The sequence below is a fragment of the Crocodylus porosus genome, unplaced genomic scaffold (genome assembly GCF_001723895.1).
Source record: "Crocodylus porosus isolate Cpor-Errol unplaced genomic scaffold, CroPor_comp1, whole genome shotgun sequence".
NCBI classification, from domain to species: domain Eukaryota; kingdom Metazoa; phylum Chordata; order Crocodylia; family Crocodylidae; genus Crocodylus; species Crocodylus porosus.
The window spans coordinates 23,784,238-23,800,036 of NW_017728916.1; positions in this window are offsets into that span (position 1 = coordinate 23,784,238).

The window sequence follows — 15,799 nt, forward strand, 5'->3', positions numbered from 1 at the left end:
TGGGGCAGCAATTGGGGGCCTGAGGTTGGTCATGTAGGCCTTGCAAGGGTGGTGGTTGCCCCTGCCGGGGCCATTTGGCCCCCATTGGGGGGTCTTACCCCTTGTGTGAGGGCTGAACCCCCTGTTGGGGGCCCATACCCCTTGTTTGGGGGTTGAATGCCCTGTTGGGGGGGTGAACCCCTTGTGTGGGGGCTGAATCCCCTGTTGGGGGCCTGAACCCTCTGTTGGGGGCCCATACCCCTTGTGCATGGGTTGAACTCCCTGTTGGGGGGCCTAAGCCCCTGTTGGGGGGGCAAAACCCCTTGTGTGGGGGCCAGCACCCTGTGGGAGTGCACCAAAACATGTATTCATAAATTCATGAAACATGTATTTAGAGTTCACTTCAGTATTATGATAAAATACTTGCTTTAACACTGTAGATTTATCAGTGAAACATTGTACAACTGATCGCTGTCTCTGTCTTGCTCTCTATCTTTATAGTGGTCTTTTGTTTTACTTGTGGAGAAACATGGATTTGGGGGTATTTTACACAGTGACTTCAGGATTTTTTTTATCAGGGATTTTTCAGTTTTCCAATAGGGAACACCAGAATTCCTGCTAGGAAGGCCAGTGGCAGGACCCTGCCTGCTCAGAGCTGGCACCTTGGAGGCTGTGGCTGACCTCCTGGACAAATGGGGCCAGGACAATATGCTTTGACAGTTCAAAGCAGGCCACTACACCCATAACATCTTCTGGGTGATAGCTGCCCAGATGGCTGGGCAGGGGGCACAAATGGCAGTAGTGCTGCACAAAGGCCAACCCTGCAACTGCAGTCCACTGGCAGCTGGCCCAGAGGGGCCCCATCCGTGTCTGGCAGGTGCACAGCAGGTCACAGACAGGCAGCAGCCCCCACTGCCAGACTGCTGCAGTGGGTAGTGGGTGCAGGGAACTCTGAGGGCTGCTTCAGCAGTCCAGCTGGCACAAGGGGTAGTGTCCCCAGGTACCAATTGGCTGGGCCCCAGAAGCTCCTAAGAGCTAGTAGCCCTGAGCTACTTGCCAGGGAGGCTTTTTATACTGCTGGGACCAGGACAGGGCAGCTTTTTATACTGCTGGGGACTACACAGGTGCTGGCCCTGGGTTCTAGTTCCCCCTGGCTGAAGATCTGGGAGGAGCCAGGCAGGGTTATTTTGCCCCAAGTGGCACAATTTGCTCCACAACAAAGTGCATGTCCAAACATGTGCGCTGAAGCAAAAAGCCCTGACTCAAATTTGTACCACTTCTATTTGAGCTGCTGCAAGCGCATGTGCTTGCATGTGTGGATGCACCCATGGAGGCACAGAGCACTACAGGACCTAGGACCAAGAACACAGGCAAAGTCCCAGACCTCCCACAGCATCAGTCTTGAATTGCTTCTGAAGTGGTGGGAGGGACAGGACTGACAATCAGCTGTTTGTTGGTGAAAATTGCACCTCCCCCCAAAAAAACGCTGGAATCTTGAACCCACTTGGGTGCCAAGGAGGGGCTTTCACTGATGAATAGCTGGTTGTCAGTCCCAGACTCCCATTAGTTACCTCTGTGGAGAAGTTGGGCATATGCTCAATAAATATTAGGTAATAAGATTTGGAGATACTCCTTGCTAGAAAAGTCTTAACTTTGCTATACTATGATGGCACTTAGCATGGATTGGTGCTAACACTTGGATGTTAACATGCTAAGTACAGTTAACAACTACTAAATGTAATATATAGCAACCCCCTTATATAAAACCCTTGTGCCCTTTGGGGTGCATAAAATTTTTCAAATCAGATAGTTTAACTGGTTGAAGCTCAACCAGTTGATTCTGAAATAGCTTACTCTGTACATAAGTGCAAAGGCCTGTTTGCATGCCCTATGGCAGTGGTTTTCAACCTGTGGTCTGCTGAACCCTGGGGGTCTGCAGACTATGTCTAAGGGGTCTGCGAAAGATGACTATGATCAATCAAAATTACGCAAAAAGCATACTTAAAATTCAAAGAAGTTTGCACCTTCATTCAACATTTTCAAAGGGGTCCACACTGGGGCAGTGCAAAGCTTTGGTTGCTGCTTGGATTCAGAGGAAATTCAGTCTGATTTGGCAGCTGAATCTCCAAATCCAAATCCAATCAGGAGACCCATTGATCTCTCCAAATTGAATCAGAAGCCTCTGATTCAATCTGGAGAGATTCAGAGAGATTTGACGATTCAGACATAGACACAGCTTTATATGTTTTGTCTACATACCTCAAGGTACCAGGTGGCTCATAAACACTGAGATGATGGGGAGGATGGAGTGTCCCATGGGAGCATGGGGTGGTGGGGTCCCCCGTATGCTCAGCAGTAGACCTGAAAGTGGACCAGAAGCACTTCCAGTCCACTTTCAGGTCCTCTGCAGAGTGCTCAGGGGACCACTCCCCCACTGCCCTGTGACTTTGCAATTGGTGCCTCCCAGGTCTGTGGGGGGCACGGGTGGTCCCCATGTGGCTGGTCACTGAGCTAGAGGCACACAGGGGGTCCACCACTGAGTACATGGGGGGGGCCCACACTCCTGTGGGATGCTCCATCCGCCCCACCATCTCAGAGTTCAAGAGCTGTGCCTGGTACCTCGAGGTACATAGAAAAAACATTTAATACTCTGTCTATGGCCAAATTTCTGATTCTCTGAATCAGAATTGAATCTTCAGATTCAGATTTGGCCTAACCTAATTGGGCCAAATCTGACTTGAATATGGCCTGCTTCACACACCACACCTCCATTCAAAAAAGTTTTAGGGGGTCTGCAAATGAAAGAAGATTGAAAACCACTGCTTTACACACAATCAAAATTGTAAAAGCACCCAGCCAGGGGTACCCAGAGCATGTATCTCAGCATACTTTACAGGCACTTCTGTTCTGCCTGCATACAGGCGACGGAGGTCCAGGGCACAGGTCAGGCCTAACTGGCTGGTGCCTAAGAGACTGTACATGCCCCTTCCCCAAAACACCCCCTTCCTCCCTCAGTAGTTAGGCCATCATACAGCAGATCCTGAGCTGGTCTGTCTCTCAAGCTTGTCAGTTTGGGGACAGAAGTGGGTGGAGTGGATCTCCCAGTCCCTGCCACTTCCTGCCTCAAAATTGTAGGATCCCACCCTGCTGGGACCTGGCTCCATTAGTTACCTCTGGGGAGAAGACAAAGACAAAGCCCAGCAATCTGGGTAGGATTGTGGAGCAGAAACATGGGGGACAGGGTGGACAGGGGTCTCTGGGAAGGGAGGATGGGGCAGGGAGGGGTGGGGGCAGACAGGATCCCCACGGTTTGCCAACAGGAGGGGATCTCCCAGATTCTGCCCACTTTTGTCCCCAAACGACAAGGATCCCTCCCGCACTGAATATTGACCCTGCCCCCCCCTGCACTGATACGGACTGGTGTCCAGGTAGACCCTGTGGCAGGAGGTGGGAGAAGGAAATCTGGCAGGATGTGCCTGGAGGGAAAGGGGTGAAAGTGGGAGCAGGGCATCTTGGGATCCCTGTTTCCAATCTATTGGGGTTGTATGCAAGTGTTTATTCAAATCCTTACACCCCAATTAATTGGCACTTCAACTACTTTTTAAATCATTGACATGCCTTGAATGCTTCTTCAGAAAGCATTTCAACCACTGGAATTGCAATTCCACAGGTTGGCATGCAGTGTCCGTATGCACCTTTGTTGCAATGAGATGGATTGTATTATATTTCAAGTAGTTGAAAGTTGAGCTCTTATTCTCCCTTATATGTCATTCATTATTTGCACCCATGCAAAGCGAGTGTCAAATGTGCATAAAGCACTAACATTCACATGACCCTATGTTTTATTCCTACACTGAATTCATTTCACACATCTATAAATGACTATACAAAGTATAAAACAACAGAGAATCAAGACTACTGGGTTTAATATAAACCCTGTTTTGTTTTTTAAGTTTAGTAATTAAAATCAGGATTGAATTTTCCAAGGAGCCTCAGTCGAAGAGGATTTGATGCTGACATTCATTCATTGAAACTCCTAATCCTAATGAATTACATTTTAAGAAGTAAAACACGCACATACACACTACTATAAGAATACCCAGTACAACTGGGAAGGGAGCAGGATAGGTGCTGCATAGTCATCAATATACATTTATCCTGCTGTTTTGCAGAGTCAATTTACATTATTTTAATTACAACTTAAAAGCAGTAACCCAGAGAGGGAACTGAATACCCCAGTGTTTACATTACTTGTGCATGAGGAAACATCTCAAGTCAGCTTGTAACTGGAATGAATGAATGTGGTTTTAGAGTTTTCCTTATTTTGATTTTAGTTTATCCTGGGAGAATGAATGAAAAGCCTGGGCTCCAAAAGGGTCCTGGAATTCTCTCCCTTTATCATGAAAGTATTGTCCTATTATAGAGGGGACCATCAATGATTCTTAGGAGATGGCTACTGGATGATGTTCCCTCTGCTGCATGATTCTGATAAGGGGTAGGAATAGGTTTTGGTGGAAGATGTTTGCCTGTTATGTTTCTTACTGAAGTCATTTGCTGGGAAGTTTGGGAGCAAGGGAAGGAATAATAAGGAATATTAAAAACAAAGACTTAGACTATGAAGTAAAATAAGAAACACATTCTTCTATATATACTGTATGGAACAGACTGCATTATTGTCCTGCTAATACACACATTGTTATATTAACTCCATGTATAATTTTTGATGCTGACAATCCAGAATTGTTTGCAAGTACTGAATGTATACTGGCTCGAATGCTCAACAGGTTTAAATCTGAGTTGATCCTTTGATTTCAATCTACATCAGCTGAAGATCTAACCTAATGTATTTGTCCAGATAACACCTGATCCAAGGTGCTGATTGCTGGAACTAAATCTATCAAGGAGCACTTAAACCTGTCTAAACTTCATTGATTGTGTGAGAAGTCCTGTTGGCTTTATTAGCTCAGCTAGCTGGGGGAATGTCCAAGTGATTAGCACCTTGCAGGACAGATCTTATGCTGTATTATACATATAACTCATTAGACTTGTTTACCTTTTAAAAGAAATTGTTTCTGACAATATGTAATGTTCACAAATGGCATCAAGGGATATCTTGGACCTTTTGACAGTACATCTCCAACCCAGTTGGACCTCTCATGAATTGTTAACAGTTTTGTTTTTTCCTTATCACGAATCATGCTAAAAATCACGCTCCGATATCCTCCTATAATTTACCACCACTGAAAAGAAAGAGCCAGCTCTTCAGTGGGTATCGTAACAAAGTGCAGCTTCTGGTTAGTATACTTTACTGACCTTTATTTTAAAAGGGCTGAACCTTAGTTTAGATTTTATTAGATGCTATTAGGAAAGGTGAAAGAAAATATTTGGCCAGTCGTTGGACATCACAATGCTGCCTCACACTTCAGAAGTAAAATTTTAAGTTGTTTCATATTTATTATTAAATCTTGTGAGATACATTGCAAAAACTCATGCTGCCTTGTGTTAAATCACTGGGGTGTTGCTGTCATTGCTGTGCTCCAATTTTGGCGAACAAGTTGAGCTCATCTCTGTCTTCAAAGTGATTTGATTTCATATTTTCACTTTACATTTGTAGGATTTGACCAGAAGCCCTTGAGAAAATATAATTTTATCCCAGTTACTAGACAGACCTGCCTCTTCTTCTCTCATACAACTTCTATTAGATCCAGGGGAGTTAAGGAAAGACATAAATTTTAACTGTTACACTATGCCTGCCAAATAAAAAGCTCAGGGTTAACAAGAAGGGCTAAATACAACCTGTCAAAGCCCTTGTAAAGAGAACCACCCTTTATTAGAAGGGTGATGAGGCTTTTGCTTAAGAAAAAAATAAGAGATCTGTCCTGAAATTTTTCATGGATTTGTTAATTTTCCTAAGTGCCCTTCCCATTCTCCTAAGTGGACAGTTAAACTGTGAATCCCCTCCTCACACCATTAAATAGTTACTCAGTTAAGTAGTCTCATTCACTTGATGAGATTACTCCTGAGTTAGTCTTTATACACCAGGAAGGAATTAACAGTTTAGTCCTTTGTAATAAAACTCTTCTTCTCGCCCTAATTGTGAGAATTTGAAATGCAAAATGATCCAGAAAAAAATAAAGTATAAATCAGACTAATTGCCCAGACACTTCTGTTTGGAGTTGGTAGCCTTCTGAACTCTGTCAAGAACTGGCTAAAATTTCTGTAAACAGACATCTTTGAGCTGGGATCAAATTTCCAGGATGATTTGTAAGAGGGTTTTGATAGTTGCAAAAGCACCTAGAGTGCATCTGATTGTGAAAATGCAAAAAAAAGAAAACAATGTAGAGACCTTTGGGTATCAAATGGGAAATATGCCTAATGACATTAGGTCAAGAAAGCAACCTTCAGAAACTAGCAGAATAACAAACCTTTTTCCTAAATGGCTTCATAGGTTAAGAAAACCAGCAAAAGGATGAAACAAAATTTCACCCAAAAGGAAACAAGGCAGGGACATGCATGCTACTATTAAAACCCAACACATAATAACAACAGCTAGGGACAAGTTTACAATCAAAACTTAGCAATTCAATGAGTTTGTATTTACTAAGAACTGAAGATGGAGAAACACAATGCCAAAAATGCTAAAATCCAGTACACTGACGCTTGGGACTCTTATCCAAAAATATATCTGTAACCACCCCCATCTTTACAACTTTTTGTTTTGGACAACACACAAATAATGTACATCACATTGCATTTACAGCTCAAAAATCATCAATCAACAGTATTTGGAAGTCTTAAATAATGACTGTAAATATAATTTCTCCTTAAGATAACATTTGAACCCTTCAAAACATGTAAACAATGAATTCTATATATTTTGCTAATTTATGATTTCAAAACTGAAATTTGGTACTGTTAACTAATGAATTATGGAATAGAATTTTCCAACAATTTTTCTTAACACCTGTTCATTCCATGTACTGAGCTTTGTTGAAATAATTTCATAATTTTCATGTATTTATTATATCTCAGATTATCTATTCAGTTTGACAGATACTCCTGTTAACAGAATCATCTAACAGCCTCTACTGTGATTTCTGAAGATATGAATCTTGTTGATTATCGAACAAAAGAACGGTAGAAACCGTCATTTCCGTACCAAGACTTTTTTTAAATATCTATTTTCCCTGTAGATATAAAACTATACATTAATTGTTAGTCTGAATACTAACTACATCACAGAATCCATGAAGTCAGTTGTACTGTACAAAAGCTGATTCCAAAGTTTAGTGAAAAGTCTAGTTTCAAGTTCTTTGGGAAAGGTTATAATTTTATTTTACTGGCTTAAAATCACAAGCAGTCCTGTTGTTGCAGTGGACTGGTCACGTGAATACTCTGAGGAATGCAGAAATTGCCACTAAATTATCAAATAAATTTTTGGCTTGCATATGATAAATCTTATACATTGATCCCAATCAAGTATATTATATTTAACATCACTGTTATTTCTGAATGTACATATTTTAAGTTTTGCTTCTTGAGATTACTAATTAATAGGTAAAAGCTCACAGTTAAAATATAGCAATCTATACTAGCTGAAATATAAGAGCTCCAAGATATTACCAAGGAATTTATTGGAGATATAGCCCTAAATCCAGTTTCCCATTCATAACCACTGTTTTGTTTTTCTTCTTTCTTTTTTTTTTTTACTAAAAGTTACAATTGGAACCTGACCCTGATCACCTGTAAATAGCATATAATTATTAATGCTAGAATTATTAGCTCCATGTTTAAATTTATTGTCACATTTATTTGGTCTTGATTGCTTTTAAATTTAGTTTTCGATTTTGGAATATATTGAAAAGTGAGACTTTTAAATCTTTATTTAGGTGCTTGCCCAAAGAAGTCTTGATTCACTTGTGTAGTGGTGATTCTCATAACCTATGGTAGTGAACTGTATTACTGAATTTGACTCTCACATTAATGATTATTAATTAATAAGTAAATAAATAATCAAATCAAAATTTATATTTTGTCAATGGGACACAGATTATTTCAAATCATTGCATATTCCCCCATGTCGCTGCAGCATGTCTTCTTCTTTCCATCTCATTCCATCTGGACAATATATTTAATGATAACAATATTAATAATTATCTGCAAAGACCAAAATCAAAATATCCAAATAATTTCTTAAGAACTCTCATAAGTATACTTATCTTATCTGTATAAATACCAGATACCACGCAGGTGAAAAAACAAGCATTTCAAATTATCTTAATAATTAAGCTTACAGTCACCTATAAAAAATCATGAGTTAATTAATATCCTCCCCTTAATAATGTAGCAATAAATCTAAGCTTTCATTCACCAAGATAAGAGAGGACTAAATGTTCTGTTTACTTGCCAAAACTGTATATATAATTTTCTGGCACTTCCTAAAAGCCTTCTTTTTCATTTGTAAGACTCTTCTTACATCATCTTCCTTTCAATTAAAAACATAATAAACTCAGTTATTTGGAAGTTTGTCGGGGAGGCTAGGGGGGGTTAATGCTATATAGCTCAATTTCTATTTATTATACTCCAGGAAAAAATTGTTTTTTTTGCCAGAAGTCAAAGCTGCTTTAAAATATACAGCAGAGGGCAAGGTAGATTTTCACCTTAAAGACTAACCAAATTAGAGATGTATAGATAGTATACATTAGGGCTGTGCATAGCGGGACCTATTCGATTCAGATTTGGCCTGAATCAGGGACAGTGATTCGATTCGTTGATTCAGATCACTGTCCCTGATTTGATTCAGTTGAATCTGAAGATTCAATGCTGATTCAGAGAACTAGTGAACCAATGATTCAGACATAGATACAGCTCTAAAAGTTTTTTCTACATACCTCAAGGTACCAGCATGGCTTGTGAAGGCTATGATGCAATGAGCATCCACAGATTGGGAGGGTGGGGACCCTCCATGTGCATGGTGGTGAACCTGGAAGTGGACCAGAAGTACTTCTGGTCCACTTCTGAGTCTTCCAGGGAGTGCACAGAGGGGCCTCCCTCACCCTCCTGGCTCAATGATTGACCACGGGTGGACCCCAGGTGCCCTCCCAGACCAAGGAGGCACCAGTCACTGAGCAAATGGGGTGTGGGGGTGGGGCAAGGCATGCTTCCTAATGGACCCAGAAGTGGATGTACTTCTGGTCCACTTCCAGGTCTGCTGGTGAGCATGCTGGTGACCTGCCCATGCTCCTTTGGGACACTCCATGCATCACAGCACTCACAAGCTGCCTGCTACCTAGAGATATGTAGAAAAAATATTTAAAGATGTGTCTATGTCCAAATCAGGAGCCTGATGTAAGTAATTGGTTTTGGGAGGAGAGTGCTGGAGGGTCCAAGGGAATGGGGATTATCAGGTCTGGGGTAAGTAGATAGTTCTGTGGAGGGAGGGGGTTTATGGGTCCATGGTGGGTGAAGGGGGACTATCCTGTTGGGGGAACACTAAAAATAGCTGACTCAGGGTCAGGGTGGTGGGAATAGTATGGCCATACAGAAGTTATTGTAGATATGGCAGATATTTCCAACTTCAAATTACAATTTTTGCCTGGAAAACTAGCTAAGAAAGAGGAATACTTTTGCATGGAGAAATAAGTTCATCCTGACACTTATCATTGGCAGTACTTTGCCAGGCAGTAGTTTCCCTACACCAAAACATACCTTCTACTTTTGTGGCAAGGTTATGGTATGTTTATCATAACAGTGAAAAAATAAATGGTAGCCATTACAAAGGTGCATAATTCAGCAATTAGAGTTGTTTGTTTTTTTCTGACACCTCCTGCAAACAGTTATCACTAAAGTCAACTATAATTGGATTATCTTTTTTTGCACTGGTACTGTACATTAACAGAACAAATAAAAGGAGAAATAGTGCAGTCCCTTGTAATAAAGAAAACAGCAGCAAACTATTAATGCTCTTTGAAAAGAGTAGTTTTAACAAAGTAAGCAAGAATCATTTTCTTTGGTTGAGTGTTGATTCCCCAGTGTGCTCTCAGTAAGTAATTAGAATGGCCCAGTGAATGTCAGCATCAGCTTGTTTATTCTCATTATTTTATCATTTTAAAAACCCTCTAGGTGATGAGACATGCAGTATAGAACATAATTACCATTATTAGCATACTAATTGGACACAAAAATAGGCCAACTACAAGGTAGCCAACTGAATAATTTCACATTAATCAAACACCATAGTGAATAAGCCTATTGTTAAATTGACAGCTACCATAATTGGCAATATTTCGCCATGAAATATCAGAATTTCCTTGTAACATCTCTCTGATGCTATATAATTTAGTAATTTCCCATATTCCCACCTTTAAGTTTATGCACCTAGTTCAAGAAAACATCATGATAAGAATAGTTGTCTATTAGCGACTGGGCTAAGTACATAAAGATGTACTTGTTAGTATTCAGTAACAGATTCACATGATAAGAAAACAAAAGGGCTACCAATTTAGTTACTTGTTGCTTCAGCTTTCCATTCAGCATTAAATATGCATAAAAGCCCAAGATAACATTTTTAAACCTTTTATATTAGAATCTAATTCACATCTCAAGGAACCTTAGAAAACTGCAAGGCTAAAATAACTAGTGCAATTTGCAACTTTCATGCTGTTAGATAATTTTCTGGCTTTATCTGGCTAATTTTTTATCTGTTGTGTTTGTCATGGTGCCATACTCAATTAACAATAAGACAGAGGGTTAGAAAGCCACCACCAGAAGTCAGAGCTCCGGAAGTACTATACAAGTACCATGCAAGTGAGGAAACTGGTCCCAGTCGTTCTATACTCTGCAAACCATAAGGGGAATAGAAGAGGAAAAATAAGTGGGAAAGTCAAAGAGAAGTAGAGAGGGGAAGGCATGAAGGGAAAACCCATGAGGGTTAAAGCCATGGTATAGGAGCAGATATGAGGAGTAAAAACAGATGGTGAAACAAGAGGAACAGAGCTAGGAAAAAAGGAGATGAAAGAAAAACAGTAAGGAAGGAAGGAACAAGATAAGAAAACAGAGAAAAGAGCTGAAGAGAAGGTAAGTAAGAAGAGAAGTGTGGTTTTGGAAAAATAAAGAGCAGTGGCCTTCAAAAAAAAATCCTGGTGAAAAGGAAACACAATTATAGTGTTGAAACAGGCATGCTCCCCACTCCCTCCCCCTGCCCCCAAGGGCTTCAAAACTGTGGAGGTTGGAAAGAACATTGAAACAGCATGTTGAGGTTCGTTTCTTTTTTATCTGAGTTTATTAGAAGCATGTTTCAGAAGCTGTCATGAAATCGACTTCATGTTTCTAAATGTAATCACATTTTGTACAAAGATTGGGATTTTCATGCAAACCATATAAAAGGTCCTGTATGCCCATTTGCCATCCAAAATAATTTCAGACTAAGTGTTAATACAAGAATGTGTCTGAGTGACTTGCATTGCCCTTTTCAAATAAAGGTGGAACTACAGAACGTCTCCATAAGTGAAATCTTCAAGGCAAAAATTGCATCAGAAGAATCCCCTAATGATGGGCAACTTTAAAGAAATGAAAGGAAAATTAGTTAAATAAGCCAAGTTGAGTAGCATGTTTGCATAAATAACTATAGGAGTACTTTGAATCTTTAGAATTAGAGTAGAACCACATAGAAATCAATAACTGAAATGGATTGGATGTGGCCCTTTTTGTGCTCTGCCATACTTCATATTAGGTCTGTGTGAAGCTTTGGTTGCTGATTCAATTTGGCAAAGATTCAGCCTGATTTGGTGGCTGAATCTCTGAACCCAAACTGAATCAAGAGACCCTTTAATCTCTCTGAATTGAATCAGAGTCCTCCGAATTGATTTGGAGAGATTTGCAAATATTCGACAGTTCAGACATAGAAACAGCTTTAAATGTTTTTTCTATATACCTCGAGGTACCAGGTGGCTTGTAAATGCTGAGATGGTGGGGTGGATGCGCAGATGGTTGTTTGAGATGCTCCCACAGGAGTGCAGTGGGGTCCCCAGCATGCTCAGCAGCAGACCCTAAAGTGAACCAGAAGTCCACTTCTGGGTCCACCGGGGGCCGTGGGGGGGCCCCACCTGCAACCTCCCTGCTCAGTGACTGTTGCCTCCTGGGTCTGTGAGGGCACCCAGGGTCACCCTGCGGCTGATAACCAAGCTGGGGAGGCACGGGGGGATCCCCGGTGTTCTCGGTGGCAGACCTGGAAGTGGACAGGAAGTACACCAGGTTCAGCGCTGAGCACACGGGGAACCCCCTGTGCTCCTGTGGGATGCTCCATCTGCCCCTCCATCACAGCATTCATGAGCCATGCCTGATACCTTGAGGTATGTAGAAAAACATTTAAAGCTGTGTCTATGGCTAAATCGCTGATTCTCTGACTCAGCACTGAATCGTCAGATTCCAATTCAGCAGAATCAAATCAGGACAGTGATCCGACTCAACAAATTGAATCACTGTCCCCAGTTCGGGCCAAATTCAAATCCTAAATGAATACGGCTCATTTTGCACACCCCTACTTCATATGCTAAGTTAAGAGAAATACAAATCTAAAGAAGTTGTTTGAGAAGCTCCTTCTTAATGCTTAAGTTAGCAAAAGATAAATGGAGCCAATGGGTCATGAAAAATAAAGACTGAGGGGCCAAAGAGGGAAAAAACAGACGTTCTGCACCTTCTCCTTCTTTTTGTCCTTCCTGGGTCATCAGGATGATATGGTAAAGACCTTTCCCCAGTGGATATTAGTGTGGGCAAAATATAGGATCTTGATCTTTAAAGCATCATCCTCTACCACTTGAATTAAAAAAAGAAAAGCTTTTTTTATTAGCTCATAGCAGTATCATCCTACAGATAGTTCCACGTGCATTAAAACAGGGCATGATACAATTAGCTGATACGTACCAATGTAGTTTACATTCAAGCATTTAGATCAACCTAACTAAGGTTAGAGTGATCTAAGTATGTAGGTGGTCACAGGGCTTAAATTTCCCTAAAAATGGCCTCAGTAGGTGAACTGACTTTAAATCAACCTAGGTTAGCCCACTCTAGTGAATGCCTTTATGCATTCACAGCCACAGGGCTTGAAAAGCCCAGTCACTTGCCCTAGCCCTGGAGTTATGCTGTTTTTACTCATCTGACACTGACCAAGCTATTTTTAGCCCCCACAACTACCTCCCCGCCAGACCGGGTAACTGCCCCCTGGACTGGGCAGCCGCCCCATGAACCCGCTAACCTCTCCCCCCACAGACTTGCCAGCCCCACTGATCCTACCAGTCCCTCCTCCTTCCCCCAGTCCCAAGTTACTTACCTGCACATGCCTTTCCTGGTTTAGGTTTAAGCAACTTAAAGTAAGCCATCTAAACCTAAACTGGATCCTGTGAATACTTGTTCACACCCATACTCTGAGCCTTCATCCTGTTTCACTTGTCATGAACAAACAGGGCAGCTAAAGGCCCTGAGCCTATAAGCCTGTGGCTTACTGTTGATTTGATTAAGAGGAGGAGGAACTTCATGCAAGGGGCAGCTGTTATCTGAAGCCTTACATTAACTTTTACTCTATTATTTATTACTGAAAACTTTGGGCTTTTTTGTTCTGTTTGTTTTTCACAGGACATCCACTAGAGCTTATGCTGAGGTTTATCTGGTTTATACTTCATGAATCTACAAAAATAATAGCTTCTCTGTAGCCCCAAGCCTTCACTTTTTTTTACTAATTCATTGTTGATAAATCAGATGATGGGTAAGTCTTCACTAATGATCAGGGAGAGCTGTTAATGTACTGCAGATTGTCTGTATATCCAATTTATTGATTAACTTATGTTTCACTTTGCTTCATCTGTCCTTTTTTAATACACTCACGATAAAAACATATTTTTAAATACAAGAAATTGCCCTTAAGATATTAGGCAGAAACTATCAGGGACTAAATGGATTATCTTAAATGGCACTAAATCTAGTAATACATATTGAGTGAAAAATGTGCACAATCTCCATGATTTAAGTGTATGTATAAAGTTAAGCACATGCTAATATGTTTTCATTAATCAAAAACATGAATTCAAAGCTATATATCTGGCAAATCTGCATGGTGCCTGATGGTATATTTTTAAAGTAATATCTTTTCTTTAATAATATTGATATTACCTAGCTTTACATTGATACCAATGAATGAATAGCACAGTATTAAAGCACTTTACAGAGGAAGTATCATCATGCCTATTTTAGAGCTGGGTGAAACTGAGCCACAGAGAATTGAGGGGATTTCTGTCCAGTTGGGTCAGCAGGCAGATCTGTACTATTGCTACTGATTATCATGGGAATTAGTCAAAAAGTCTGACAGTCATATAGACGGAGGAACAAACAAGAGAGAAAATAGAAAGAGCATCTCAAAAACATGCAACTCTTAATGCTTTCAAGTGGTAGTACAAATGGAGGAAAAATCCCAAACAGTGCTTCTAATTTTACCACTGTTCATGTTGTAGACCTTGGATCAAACAATGTTTGATGGATTACACTCTGGACAGTGATTGGCAGTCTGTACCCTCAATATATGCCTCTCCCTCACTTACATATATTAGTCTTACCATTCAAGCCATTGCAAAACGTGAGAAGAGCTGGCTAAATATACAAACCATGTACAGATGTAGTATTTGTTCTGACCCTACATAACCATAGTGCATCATGTCTGCTGAGCTACTCTTACACATTATATAGACATTACAAAGTGTTTTCTTTTCTCCTAAATATATGAGTGCATCATGAAATCACCCTCCCCTCCCAAAACCAAGAAGCTGAGGATGTTACCTCATGTAATTTATTGTCAGTCACAATAGCCATAGAATAATATGCTGGGAGAGATGTTATTGAATATATTTGAATAATGAATGCATTAAAGGAAATCCTAATCTTCTAGATATTCTACAGCATAAAAAAATGTGAATAAATCTATCGCCATGTTCATTAGAAATTATTTGCGCAGCATTGCTCCTAGGTGGGTTAGCCACAGATTTCATAGATTTCATAGACATTAGGGCTGGAAGGGACCTCGGGAGATCATCGAGTCCAGCCCCCTGCCCAAAGGGCAGGAAGTCCATCCTGAAATGGTCTCGCAGTAGTTTATGACCGTTTGACCTCGTCATCCCTTGGGGCGCTCTGGTGAACAGACGTTCCCCCAGATGTTTCCTAAGGAGAAAGAGTTTCTTTTCTTGCTTAGAATGAGCCAATAAGAAATGTATATTCCAGCCAAAGAGGTTAATGGACAAGTTTCATAGCCATAGGGTGCATCTACACAAGATGCTTTACTTCTCAGTAGTGTAGTTTACTGTGCAGTAAGCATGAGTATCTACACATGCACATGTTTACTGGACAGTAAATTTTGCTACTTGCAAGTAAATTTGCTACCTGCAAATGCAGGTAACAAATCTACTCACGAGTACTTACTGGCCATGTATACATGAGATGCCCACTGGGCAGTTGTTACTGAGCAGTCATTTAGTACTTGGTTATACACAAGTACTAAATGACTCTGCAGTAACCAGCATTGCTGCACAGTAACATCCTGGCACGGTTGCTTGTGATGGTTACTGCTCAGTAGTTCATTACTGCTATACAGTACCTCATTATTACTGTGCAGTAGCTTCGCATCATGGTTCATGCCTAGCAATGCTACTGTGTAGTACTAAGAAGCTGGCATCCTTTCTTGCCCTAGGGCTGGCCTGCCTTTATGTCAGCCCCAGCCCCAGTCTCTTTAAAAGCCTGCAGACATTTTGAGCCTTGGGGCACAACAGTAGGGAGTCCATGC